The 14,956-nt window shown below is 39.6% G+C and overlaps 1 long non-coding RNA gene across 1 annotated transcript; it reads right to left on the reverse strand.

The window, feature by feature from the left end:
* Positions 1-3,737: 3,737 nt before the first annotated feature.
* Positions 3,738-13,940, reverse strand: LOC120055525. Its single transcript, XR_005477696.1, has 3 exons — positions 12,935-13,940; positions 4,023-4,148; positions 3,738-3,892 (listed from the first exon to the last, which is right to left on the reverse strand). It is a non-coding gene; the product is annotated as an uncharacterized LOC120055525 (long non-coding RNA).
* Between the last annotated feature and the right edge of the window lie 1,016 nt (positions 13,941-14,956).

The raw sequence follows: 14,956 nt of genomic DNA on the forward strand, positions 1-14,956 counted from the left end.
AAAGAAAGAAAGAGAGGGTGAAAGAGAGAAAGAGAGAGCCCCTGGTGTTAGTATCCACAATTCAGAAGTTAAATGCCTACTCTTCGCAGATGACCTATGCCTGCTGTCACCCACAGCACATGGCCTACAGCAGAGCCTGGACCTGCTAGAGCAGTACTGCCAGACCTGGGCCCTGGCAGTAAACCCCAAAAATACTAAAATAATGATTTTCCAGAAAAGATCCAGATCTCAGGGAATTAGACCAAAGTTCTCAATTGGTACAAAATATAGAGAGTACTGCACACACTACAATTACTTAGGTTTAAAAATAAGTTCAACTGGACACCTTAATGAGGCAGTGAATGAACTGAGAGAGAAAGCACGCAGGGCATTCTACGCCATTAAAAAGCAAATTGAAATTGAAATACCTATTAAAAATTGGCTAAAACTAATTGAATATGTCATTGAACCAATTGCACTTTATGGTAGCGAGTTGTGGGGTCCACTTGCAAATCAAGATTTCATCAAATGGGACAAACACCCCATTGAAACCCTGCATGCAGAGTTCTGTAAGATTATCCTATATGTCCAGAGCAAAACTACAAACAATGCATGCAGGGCAGAATTAGGCCAATATCCACTAATAATAAAAACTCAAAAAAGAGCAATTAAGTTTTGGAAACATCTAAAATACAGTGACCCCCTCTCATATCACTACCAAGTCCTGCAATGCCAAGAGCTGAGCAAAGAAAATAGTCCCCTCATCCAGCTGGTCCTGGGGCTGAGTTCACAAACCTGTTCTACTAACACACTGAAGCCTTAGGACCAGAACATCCAATCATTCAGAATAAACCAAGTTACAACACAGTCAAAACAAAACTATATTGCTTATTGGGAAACACAAGCACAAACACAAAGCAAAATGCAGTGCTATCTGGCCCTAAATCGACAGTACACTGTTGCTAAATATTTGACCATGGTTACTGATCAAAACCTTAGAAAAACATTGACAAAGTACAGGCTCAGTGAGCACAGCCTTGCCATTGAGAAGGGTAGACACAGGAAAACCTGGCTCCCTGTAGAGGAAAGGTTGTGCAACCACTGCACAACAGCAGAACCTGAGACGGAGCTGCATTTCCTGACAAAATGTCAAAAATATAGAACAATTAGAGAGTGTCATTTCCCCAAATTTGAAACCCTTATTCAAGGTTTCAAAGACCTCTCTGATGAGAGTAGGCTACCCGTCCTGTTGGAGGAGGATGCAGAGAGCTGTGGGTTGGCAGCGCACTACATTGCTGCCTGCCATAAGTTGAGGGACAGTGTCTGACAGACCAATCAACCTGCACATGTCCTCTACTGTATGCTTATTGTTATTGTTGAATGTATGGTTATTTTGACACTTGGTTATTGTTGTTACTGTTGTCCCGTTGACAATTTTGATTCTCATTTTTATATTGTAAATATCCAAAATAAGCTTTGGCAATATGTACATTGTTTTGTCATGCCAATAAAGCAAATTGAATTGAATTGAATTGAGAGAGAGAGAGAGAAAGAGGGTGAGAGAGAGATAGAGAGAGAGAAAGAGGGTGAGAGAGAGATAGTGAGAGAAAGAGGGTGAGAGAGAGAGAGAGAGAGAGAGAGAGAGAGAGAGAGAGAGAGAAAGAGGGTGAGAGAGAGATAGCGAGAGAAAGAGGGTGAGAGAGAGAGAGAGAGAGAGAGAGAGAGAGAGAGAGAGAGAGAGAGAGAGAGAGAGAGAGAGAGAGAGAGAGAGAGGGTGAAAGTTTGAGGGTCATCATAGCAGTCAATAATGAATATATTTTCTCAATGTTTGCTTGAGGTGAATTGCACTGTATGATACAAGGGAAATATATACTGTATTGATTTAAAGGCTAATAACCTATATCTTAATAAAATTATCTGTTTTCTTCTTACAATAAAGAAGCAAAGTTGTGAATCGGTTGAAATGATTAGGTCTTTCCTGTTACAAGTCCATGTCTTAAGAGTATGCATTGGGGCATGTAAAAAGTAGCCATTTGTGGAAAGCTATCTAGTGACTTATTTGAGTGATTTATGTTATGTCGGTGTATATTCCTAAGCAGGGACATTTTGCGCCGTAATACATAGAGACTATTTGCTCTGGGGTAGATGTAATGATATCATACATAATGAGTTAGTGCTAAGTAGAATATACATGAGGAGACCATGCTCTGGGGTAGTTGGTATGGTAGTATTCCATGTTAATAAGGAGACGTATTACATTTCATGAAATGTTTCTAAAGATAAGCCGGTTTCCACTCAGTATCTTTCTCTCTGCACAGTGGCTATGAATGTCTAATGTAATGTCAGTTCTATGACACAGATCATTCCAAATCACATCAGTGTTTTCAGGGAAAAACTGCAGCGAACCTATTTTCTTTGTGTGTGTGTGAGAGAGAGTGAGTGAGTGTGGGGGAGCAGTATGCGGGTGTGCATGTATTACATTTGGAGGGGGAGGGGTGTGCGTGTGGGGGGGATGGGCGAATGTGAGACTACACTCTTAGAAAAAGGGGTTCCAAAAGGGTTCTTCGGCTGTCCCAATAGGAAAACCCTTTTTGGATCCACATAGAACCCCTGTAGAAAGGGTTCTACATTGAACCCTAAAGGGTTCTACCTGCAACCAAAAAGGGTTCTTCAAAGGGTTCTCCTATGGGGACAGCCAGAGAACCCTTTAAAGTTCTAGATATCTCCTTTTTTTCTAAGAGTGTCTGTATGTGTCTGTATACTAAGTGTATGTATGTGTCTGTATACTAAGTGTCTGTATGTGTCTGTATACTAAGTGTATGTATGTGTCTGTATACTAAGTGTATGTATGTGTCTGTATACTAAGTGTATGTATGTGTCTGTATACTAAGTGTCTGTATGTGTCTGTATACTAAGTGTCTGTATGTGTCTGTATACTAAGTGTCTGTATGTGTCTGTATACTAAGTGTCTGTGTGTGTCTGTATACTAAGTGTATGTATGTGTCTGTATACTAAGTGTCTGTATGTGTCTGTATACTAAGTGTATGTATGTGTCTGTATACTAAGTGTATGTATGTGTCTGTATACTAAGTGTATGTATGTGTCTGTATACTAAGTGTCTGTATGTGTCTGTATACTAAGTGTCTGTATGTGTCTGTATACTAAGTGTCTGTGTGTGTCTGTATACTAAGTGTATGTATGTGTATGTATACTAAGTGTCTGTATGTGTCTGTATACTAAGTGTATGTATGTGTCTGTATACTAAGTGTATGTATGTGTCTGTATACTAAGTGTATGTATGTGTCTGTATACTAAGTGTATGTATGTGTCTGTATACTAAGTGTATGTATGTGTCTGTATACTAAGTGTATGTATGTGTCTGTATACTAAGTGTATGTATGTGTCTGTATACTAAGTGTATGTATGTGTCTGTATACTAAGTGTATGTTGGATGATGGTGTCTGCCCATCTGTCCACACTCTAAAAAGAAAAGGTTCATGGTGTATCCTTCAAGGGTTCTTCAAATTGAAACTGTGGGGGAACCCTTATAAGTTCTTCAAAGAACCCCTTTTAATGTATCCTCGAAGAACCTTTTGAAGAAACTTTTGGGGTTAATTTTTGAACTACCCCCTCCCCTATTATTATGAATAATAATAATAATATGCATAACAATAAGAACAATAACACAATGTTTTAGTTGTCAGTTTATTATGATTTTAGTAGTAAAGCAGAATAAAAAATGTAAATACGAGGTAAACTCCCAGTAGAGCCCCAAGTCCAATGGGTTTATCCTCTGGCTTGTTGATGTTAATGTGTTGATGTTCTCCGTATCCACAGCCAGAATGGTTTTGCAGTGCAACGTGATAAAACAGGTTTCCTGTTATATTCATCAGACATGTAAGGAGGGTGAAGTCTGTGAATCCCACAAAATAGTATTTATACAGATCATTAACAAAACATGCACACGACAGTATTCATACCTTGGTTTTTGTGGTGAATGTGAATTTAAAAAACTGTTTTGATAATGGTTTTTATAAACATACCTTGTCCATAATGTAGAGGCCTCTGGGATATTCATTGAAGAGGCAAGGGAGAGGGATGGTAAATGTGATCTGCATTACATAGCAATACCAATTGACATACCTTTGTATGCCTCCTCGTCTGTATACCTGCAGACACAGACACAAAAGTGAGCAGTTCAGTCATCTGCACCCAATACAGCTAGCCTTCAACATACTCTTATAGCCTACATATTCTCACCTCTTTGTTGATTGATATCCATTGAATTGTGTCCATGTTCTATTTTAGAAAGATTTGCACAAATATGAAAAGATAGATGGTATCATCATAAAACAATATACATTTAGATCATACAAGGGACAAAATTTACCTTAAACTGAGGAGATCTTTACATTTTCAGTTAAGTGCCTGCACCTGTTTGTTGTCCTTTCACATTCAAATCCAAATGTTTCAGTTGGGCAGTTAGGTTCCTGCAAGAACCCCCACCAACTAAGATGGTTCCCCGATGAACCCCACCTCCTACGGGGTTCTTGGAAGAACATTTGGGGGGCAATTTTCAGTGCCAAGAACCCTAAGGTTCTTCCAAGAACTTTGAGGATCTTAGAAGAACCCTTGTTGAACCCCTCCTATTTAGAGCGCAGGTACCTAGGATGTCGGGAGATGCTTTAAAAACCGCCCATTAGGGTGAGCGCAATTACCATCAAGTAGGCGAGCTATGGCACCGAGGGTTGTATGTTCAATCCCAGTGATAGGCACACTCATTTTTAAGCCTAAATCAGGGTGCAGCTGCAGCAGGATGAGCAGTCTAGGGTGTCCAAAACACCTCAACATTTGACGTTTGGAGAAACGTGGACAAACGTCGGAATCTGAAGTCAAATTGGTCAAACCGTGAGATCTTGTTGAGAGCTTAGTATGGATTAGATGACCTGACGATGTTACTGGATGTATGGAATAATAGGTATCCTATAGAATGTGTACACACACACACACGACTAAGTGTGTGTGTTAATTCACAGGCCTGTGTGTGAGCCTACGTAAGTGTGTGTGTGTGTGTGTGTGACCGGCGCGCCCACGTAAGTGTGTGTGTGTAACACTGAGCCCTGTAATATTAGTCTGCAGACTCATGCTTTGAATGCCAGTTCATATTCTAAAAGGTTAATGGAACAAAGAACTCATTGTGTGTTTTGTTCACTGGATGTGGGCATCGTATTGTTCCTTAACCAAATGTCAGGGTTTCTCCAAATGTTAATGATTTCAACTGTTTCTCATGCTTGGGTTGTGTGCAGGGTATTTGTCCAGTCAGTAGATCATAAGACTCAATACGGTTGTTGGGAATGATTCAGTTTCTTATCCAGAGATCTGTGACTTAGGATGACTCTTATTAAATATATCCAGGCCCAAATCCTCTCTGTTGCTGACTTAAATGCTGATGGATTAACTGAGGGTAAATAATCAATCAGTAAAAGGCTAAAATTAGCCTATAGTCATCAACCTCTATAGGTTTTATTTCTTATTAGTGTTTTAACTATTCCCAAAGAAACAAATCAGTAATTCATTCGTAATTACTATGCAATAAGCATTTTACTTGACTATTTTAACTAGATACTACATAAACGAATAGTGGACCAGAAAGTCCTTTTCGGTGTTCCAGTGTTCTTGATCAGTGTGCTAAACAGGCGAGAGAGATTTCCCACCCAAGAATGTGATGAAGCCGAAGGGTTTTAGAGGCTTGGTTTGTCATATTGTATAGAGATTAACAGTCATTGAATGAAAAGGTGCTGACAAGACATGAATCAGACCGCTGCTTTGAGCTGGCATTCCACACCCACATCTAAACACACAGAGGGCACTCACACGATATACCATGCACAGATACATCAGACTGCCATCTTATTACATAATATTTATGTCTTTTTATTGTTTTTGACCATCTTTTATTTAGTTTAGTCTTTTTTTCCAGTGGGGTTACAAGTACAAAAACAATCAAAGAAATGCGTACAAAGACAACCCCAACCCATCCCTCCCTTAGTCCCCATCCAGCCCCCCGCACTCCTCCTTCCTCACCCAGTAAACCATCCTGATGGTTAAATGGGAGGAAGTGAGAGGTGGTTTTCATTTTAGAGCCAACATTTTTTTCGCAGTAATCTTCTCTGATTGATTGAGAGATTCAAGGGGCTATCATCGTTAAGTAACATAATAGTTGAATAAGTCAGGCACTTCTAAATTCATTTGGTAACTTTTGCCCAGAAGTATTTAACTGCAGGGCACTCCCACATCATATGAAGGAATGTGCCACTGCCTACCTGATTTAGGGGACACAGTGAACAGTTGGGAGTTGGGGCCAATTTCAATGTAGTTACATTTTTTATTTAACTAGGCAAGTCAGTTAAGAACAAACTCTTATTTTCAATGACAGCCTAGGAACAGTGGGTTAACTGCCTTTTTCAGGGGTATAACGACAGATTTTTACCTTATCTGCTCGGGGATTCGATCTTGCAACCTTTCATATACTAGTCCAACGCTCTAACCACTAGGCTACCTTTCACCACAAAATATTTAGTTCAAATGTATAAATTGATGGTTCGAATTACGGGATGCCAATGTCAAATTATTCCATATTCTGTTCCAGTTAAAGCGTGGTTCAGATTCAATTAACTCAGTCAACCATACTTTTTTAATGGCTAGCTCAGAATATGAGCTTTCCAAAAGTTGTTTATATATTATAGAGATAAGTCCTTTCGGGAGCCCAGATCATTTATTTATAAATCCCATCACTAGATGTTTTGGTAGCATAGCTGACATAAGCTGACCTAAGTTGTAAATATAGAACAAAGGAGTTGCCTGGTAATGTGTATGTATCTTTCAAATGAATTTTCTCAAACCATTACTGTCCATGATATTAGTAAGGGTACGGATTCCACATTTGGACCATTGGGGGGGATTCAAAAGGCTGCCCCCCAGATGGCAAAGCATTATTGTGAAATATTGAAGTAAGGGCATGCCATTTTGATTTTCAATTGGGTAGTTTTTTTAATTTAGATCCAAACAGAAATTGTGTGAGCAATAATAGAACCAAAGCATAGTTTTAAGGGACATATCAGTGGAGGCCACCTCTTCCATGGCAATAGGAGATACCATATGTCTCTCTATACTCAGCCAGGGGGCAGAATAATCCTGTCTGAAGCAATTTGTTAATTCTATCCGGGATCGTTTAACTTGCAGTATACATTTTGAAACCGCTCTATGCATTTTATCCAAATAGCCAGAAGAGGGAGCCATGGGAAGAATTGAACTAGAGAAATTCAGCTGTGGCAATATTTTCATTTTGACAATAGATATTCAGCCAGTCGAAGCAACTGGGATATTATTCCATCTACTGATGTCGGATTGAATTGATTTGAGCGTTCTGTTAAAGTTTCTGGCAATGGTTTAATCTAAAGAAGGAAATATATCTACTCCCAAATATTTAAAATGGGAAACAATTGGGATTCCATAAGTAGAGATGGAGTCCTCTATCGGGGTCTTGAGAGGCAGTAGAGCTGATTTGGTTAGATTCATTTTAGAACTTGAGATGAAACTGATTTTTATCTATGATCTTCCATGCGTTTGGGAACGATTGAGATACAGTGTCTAGAAATAGTATAATACAATCTGCATATAATGAGATGAAGTGATCAGTAGATTTGAGGAAAATGGGTGTTATTTCCTTCGATTGGCAAATTGCCTGGGCCAGGTGTTACATGTATAATAATAATAGCAAAGGCGAAATTGGATCTCTTTGTCTGCTGCTTCCAGTGATTCTGAGTCCTGGATTTACTGACGGTCGACCCAAAGTGGTGAAGGTAGGCAACAACACCTCCCCCTTGCTGATCCTCAACACAGGAGCCCCACAGGGGTGCGCGCTCAACCCCCTCCTGTACTCCCTGTTCACCCATGATTGCATGACCACGCACGTCTACAACTCAATCATCAACTTAGCTGAAGACACAACAGTGGAGGGCCTGATTACCAACAATGATGAGACAGTCTACAGGGAGGAGGTGAGAGCCTTGGCAGAATGGTGCCAGGAAAATAACGTCTCCCTCAACATCCCAAAAATGAAGGAGCTGATCGTGGACTACAGGACACAGCAGAGAGAGCACGCCCCCATACACATCCACAGGGCTACAGTGGAGAGGGTCAAAAGCTTCATGTTCATCGGCGTGCACATCACTGACAACCTGAAATGGTCCCTTCACACAGACAGCGTGGTGAAGAACAGTGCCTCTTCAACCTCAGGAGGCTGAAGAAATTGGGCTTGGCCTCTGAGAACCTCACAAACTTCTACCAACTCTTCGCAAAGTCTGCATTACCAACATGCATTCTGTTTTGAATGTGTTTTTTTAACAGTTTTGGAAACAGTGTGTCTAGCATTTGAAAACGTGCTGCAAATATATATAGTTTTGCAGGTGGTGGAGTAGGAACGAGGAAAGAGTTGATGGATTTCGGAGAATGTGGGCATTGAATGCATTTTGTGTGAAAACAATGAAAGATTATTCACAGTTTGGTCCATATACACTTCTGTTTCGCTGACTGTGTGAAAGTTTTGACAATGTGACTTCAGTTTTGACCAATGCATGTTAGCAATTGAAAAAAACTGTAATTATTTTAGAAAGGACTTAGTTCTTTATAGAAGCGGGATAATGTTTTATTGGTTAATTTGGGTTCTGATAGTAAATCCCCGGTTTCAGATTCAATAGGTGCTATACCAGCTAATTGATCATTACTGCGTAGCTGGTTGGCCAGTTAACGACTGGGACGATTACCATGGAAGTAATGGTTGAGTTTAACTCGATGGATGGCAAATTCTGCTCTCTGTCTTATTAATAGATTTATTTCTGTCTTGACTTTGGAAAGAGTAATAGCTACCTGGTCCTTGTTGAGAACACTCTAATGCAGGTAAGAACATTTTCAAATCTAATATCTTATTTAATTGTGATTTATTCAACCCAGATGCAAATGCAGTTGCATTATTTTTAATAAAACCTTTGGTGGCATCGACTGAATTTTTACTGATCATTATAAATTAATTTAGTTCAATTTAAAAATGATCACAGAATGTAGGATTTTGTAGTCATGAATCGTTGAAACGCCATCCTGTGGCTCTTTTAGTAGATTCTAAGATGTTAAGTTGGCAATAGTAAGCATAGTGGTTAGACAAGCTCACATGTCACATTTCTATTAGATATAGAGGTGAAGATAATAGTATGAAATCAACTTGTGTGAATGTTTGAGTAGAAAGTGTACTCTTTTGCTTTATGTTATGTACTCGCCAGGCATCAATGAGGTTGTAATCAGAGAGTACTGTATATGCTGGAGAGCCTTGGTTGCATGTGGATTGTAGTTGGTCTTATTAAATTCATGACTGTCAACTGAAGAGGCAAAGGCAGAATCCTCTATTATCGCAGTTCAGCCTGGACTTAGTGCTAGTGGTTTGAACACTGTGTCTGACAATGCCTGCCAAAATAGTATAACATGGCAAGTTATCAAATAAATAAAACAATGTTCAACATCAACACATCAGAAAAAGGGTTCTAATTCTGCACCAGAGAGGATTCAAAATATCATAATGGTGTTTAGAAGCTGTGAACAGAGGAAACGACACCAAAAGAAAGGTATTTAATTCTACACTCTTAGAAAAAAGGTTTACAAAGAGGTTCTTCAGCTGTCCCCATAGGACAGGTAGAACCCTTTTTGGTTCCAGGTAGAACTCTTTTGGGTTCCATGTAGAACCCTCTGTGTAAAGCATTCTACATGGAACTAAAATGGAACCAAAAATAGTTCTTCAAAGGGTTCTCCTATGGGAACACCCGAAGAACCCTTTTAAGATAGAACCTCTTTCTTAGAGTGTGCACTAAACAAGACTCGAAACACGAAAATAGTGTTTTCAGTCTTTTCTGTTAGTGCTCCCAGTCTCTGGCAAAGTGTTGCACAACACTTGTTTAAGTGGTGTTACAACACACCATACAATGTTTCCAAACATCTCAGGATGATGTGTTTCAATACTCCAGCAAATGCAGGGTTTCGTCTCCTTCAGGATGGTGGCAACTCAGTTACCACTAGTTTTGGTGTTACAAAGCACTTCATTTTAACAGTATATGCTGTTCAGAGAATCCAAAAAATGTAGGATCATGTGCATTTGAAGTGTACACATGAATAAAGGCAATTTTATTTCCATTATGGATACATTTAAGGAAAGTGATTCTGCCTTCTTGGTCTTCGCCTTTACCAAGGACGGTGATTTTGAGTTTCTTATGTATAATTATGATTACACCTTTATTTCTGTTTGGGGCTGATGAAAAAGCAGCCAGTTTGTACAAATGGTTCTCTTATTCTATGTGCGTCCTTTTGGAGCAGGTCTGTTTCTTGGAGCATTGCTATATAAATATGGTTTCTTGCTAGGATATCAAGACAGCTGGAAAGTTTCATTGGACTATTAAAGCCTTTCAAATTCCAAGATAGAATAGCTAGTGTTGTAAAACAAAAATATATGATTAATTATGTCATTGTTATCTTTAGTGTTGATAAGCCTATAGATGTGAAACACAAAGCAGGACCCACAGGGAAACCCACCCATTGGTTGTTCCCCACCCAGAAACCCCCCCTGTAAACCATTCCCCACTTCCCTAGCCCCAAGCCCCCCTCCCCAGTTCCCCCCGCCCCGCGTTACAGGGTTGCAGCATAACAGTGAGTTGCAGCCTTCCAGATGGAATCGCTTACGCGACAAGTATCTATTTTTGAGTTCTTATGGTATTAAGAACAAAATAAAGTAAAACACAAAATAAAGAAACAGTTTACCCCTTCAGACATTTATATTGAAGTTAGGGTGGGTAATGAAAGGAAAGGGAAAAAGTAAGCAATCCTAAACAGTCCAATAGGATGGCTGTAGGAGCAATAACTCTTGATCCATTATCCTCATTATTATTAGCAATATGGTTTAAATGACATGAAACATACCCTCAATTATAGTAAGCATTCAGTTGAACTATACTATATACAGAAAAAGGAAAAAAGAAGAGGGTATGAAATGCAGTCTATGATCTAAATCTTCACAATAATTCCTCGTAGCCCGTAGGCCTCAACAGGAAGGGAAGAAAATGAACAGAAAGGGAATTGTGTGGTAGCCCATATGGTACTGTTCGTCTATCCTAAATAGTAGTGCAATAAACATACTAGGGGATTAGATTACATTATATATATTGCCAAATTTGCCCTATTTACCCCATATAGGGACGCATGTATCCCCACAAGGAATCAACCCCAGTCTGTATGACACTTCAATATATTGTCTGTTGTTCATTAATTTGCGTGGTGTCATCAGAGTCAAATGTTTGGACACACCTACTAATTTCTACATTGTAGAATAATAGGAAAGACATCAAATATATAAAATAACATATGGAATCATGTAGTAACCAAAAAAGTGTAAAACAAATAAAAGTATATTTTATATTTGAGATTCTTCAAAGTAGCCACCCTTTGCCTTGATGACAGCTTTGTACACTCTTGGCACTCTCTCAACCAGCTTCATGAGGAATGCTTTTCCAACTGTCTTGAAGGAGTTCCCACATATGCTGAACACTTGTTGGCTGCTTTTCCTTCACTTTGCGGTCCAAATCATCCCAAACCATCTCAATTGGGTTGAGGTCGGGTGATTGTGGAGGCAGCACTCCATCACTCTCCATGTTAAAATATCCTTTACACAGTTTGGAGATGTGTTTTGGGTCATTGTCCTGTTGAAAAAGAAATTATAGTCCCACTAAGCGCAAACCAGATGGGATGGCGTATCGCTGCAGAATGCTGTGGCAGCCATGCTGGTTAAGTGTGACTGAATTCTAAATAAATAAAAATTCTAAATAAATCACAGACAGTGTCACCAACAAAGCACCCCCACACATGCAGAGATCATCCGTTCATCTACTCCACGTCTCACAAAAATACAGTGATTGGAACCAAAAATCGCAAATTTGGACTCATCAGACCAAAGGAAAGATTTCCACCGGTCTAATGTCCATTGCTCGTGTTTCTTGGCCCAAGCAAGTCTCTTCTTCTTATTGGTGGTGGTTTCTTTGCAGCAATTTGACCATGAAGGCCTGATTCACCCAGTCTCCTCTGAACAGTTGATGTTGAGAAGTGTCTGTTACTTGATCTCCGTGAAGCATTTATTTGAGCTGCAATCTGAGATGCAGTTAACTCTAATGAACTTATCCTCTGCAGCAGAGGTAACTCTGGGTCTTCCTTTCCTGTGGCAGTCCTCATGAGAGCCAGTTTCACCATTGCACTTGATGGTTTTTGCGACTGCACTTGAAGAAACTTTCAAAGTTCTTGAAATTTTCCATATTGACTGACCATGTCTTAAAGTAATGATGGACTGTCGTTTCTCTTTGCTTATTTGAGCTGTTCTTGCCATACTATGGACTTGGTCTTTTACCAAATAGGGCCATCTTATGTATACCACCCCTACCTTGTCACAACCCATCTGATTGGCTCAAACGCATTAAGGAAAGAAATACCACAAATTAACTTTTAAGAAGGCACACCTGTTAATTGAAATGTATTCCAGGTGTCTAGATCATGAAGCTGTTTGGGAGAATGCCAAGAGTGTGCAAAGCTGTCATCATGGCAAAGGGTGGCTACTCTGAAGAATCTCAAATATAAGATATAGTTTGATTTGTTAAAGAAAATAGTAAAAAAACAAAAAAAATACATGAATGAGTAGGTGTGTCCAAACTTTTGACTGGTACTGTAGGTAATATAATAATAACGAAGTCCAATGTTCCACAATAATAATAATACTGTTCATTTTACATTTTAGAGGGTGTCCTATCCTAGTCTTATGCTGAGGGCAGCATCATAGCCATAGGCTAGGCTATGTGATTGTGCGTGGATAGCATACCTGAATATTGAGCCAGTCAAATTGGGGTTAGCCTAGATCTGTCAGCTCGTCCCCTTGTGTGTTGGGCTTGAGGTGTTTCTCCAAGAAGTTTTGAGCCTCCTTGGCAGTGGAAAGCGCGTGTGTTGTATTCTGGAAGGTCAAGAGGAGTTTTGCCGGGTGAATGAAGCCGCATCTCAGGTTTAGCTTGCGTAGCTGGGATTTCACCCCGTTGTAGGTCACCCTCTGTTTCAGCAGCTCGGAACTCAGATCTGGGTAGATACTGAATATTTATGTCATTTTAGATCACTGCGATGTCACATAAATTAAACTCAACATTTCAATTTGTGTCGGTCCTGTGTTGTGTCATAATTCTGTTGGAAATGTTATAAGATCCTCTTATCTGACAGTCATTGACCAATATCATAATCTTTATCTATCTACTCAAATGTCACTATGTGGTCCCTGCGCCTCTACCACACCTAAGCTTTTTATGTATTTGTATCTTCAGATAGTTATGACCTAAATTAATTAAATAGAGCAATTACACAACGCAATGCTTTGTAAGCTAATGTATTATGGGTAAGATCAAAGAGGAAGTCTACCCTACTGAGTTAAGCTGGTACTTACTGTACAAAGGTCAGATTGACCTCTCTGCCTCTTTATATAATCTTTACAATGAGAAATAGACAGATATACAGGTAACTGCCACCACAAGGCTGAACAGCTTCAAAGCATCTTGGCATAGATTCTACAAGTGTCTGGACCTCTATTGGACGGATGCGACACCCTTCTTCCACGACAAATTCCATCATTTGGTGTTTTCTTGATGGTGGTAGAAAACGCTGTCTCAGGCGCCGCTCCAGAATCTCCCATACTGTAAGTGTTCAGTTGGGTTGAGATCTGGTGACTGAGATGGCCATAGCATATGGTTAATATCGTTTTCCTGCTCATCAAACCTTGTCATTCTATTTGGGGCTTAGCCATGGTAGCCAAAATAATGGCCTGCCCAGCAATTTTATACATGACCCTAAGCTTGATGGGATGTTAATTGCTTAATTAACTCAGGAATCACACCTGTGTTGAAACTTGCTTTCAATATACTTTGTATCCCTCATTTACTCAACTGTTTCCTTTATTTTGGCAGTTACCTTCTTAGATATCTCTCTCTCTCTCTCTTTCACTTTCTCCAAGGCCTCCATACGTTTCTGGCTGTTTTATTCTGGTACCTAGGTGACACTTTCCTGTTGAATTGTCAGAGACAGAAAGAAATGGAGACCTAGAGAAAGAGAGAACCTTCTTCTAGATGGAATCTATGACAATGAACAGCAAAAGTGTTTCAGACTGTCGACCTGGCTCAATAATTATCATCCTGTTTTAGTAATATGTGTTTCTGGTTGGATAAAATGAAAAGCCACAGAGGTCTTATCTTTGGAAAAATTCACCAAGGGAGAGCAAAAGGAGAGAGCGGTGGGGACATTTTGGATCCTACAGTAGAATGTCAACTGACAAGTGAATATGACAATGACCTACCGTGGCCAGTTGTTGGTGTCTTAGAAGACAGCACAGTATAAAGATGGATTAACTAATACATACCAGAACCTTGGAGATTGTGGCCCATGGCCTTGTGACCTGCTAACATCATTGTTATAATTCAACCTGGAGTCAGGGGATGACGTTACATACTAAACACACATTTTTGTTCCTCCATTTAGTATGATATGTTGAGAAACATTATTATCGTATTTTATAGGAAAGCCCGACCTGTCTGTTCAATCTGTTCCAAGAAGCTTTCACTCTAGACAGCCACGCTATCCGTATCAGTTAGTGGTTACATCACTCAGTCTTCTATTTTGAAAAGAGGTCCCTTGAATCTGAGGCCACCCTCTCACAACCTGGCGTAGATCCCCCTCCTACCACCATCAGTACAATCTTAATCCATACTTGGAACATTGAACACCTCAAAACACTCCATCCCCCTTACCATTATGTTGAAGTATTTTGAAATAAACTGCTGCAACTACTGTGAATTTATACTAGCACTCA

The sequence above is a fragment of the Salvelinus namaycush genome, chromosome 11 (assembly GCF_016432855.1).
Source record: "Salvelinus namaycush isolate Seneca chromosome 11, SaNama_1.0, whole genome shotgun sequence".
NCBI classification, from domain to species: Eukaryota; Metazoa; Chordata; class Actinopteri; order Salmoniformes; family Salmonidae; genus Salvelinus; species Salvelinus namaycush.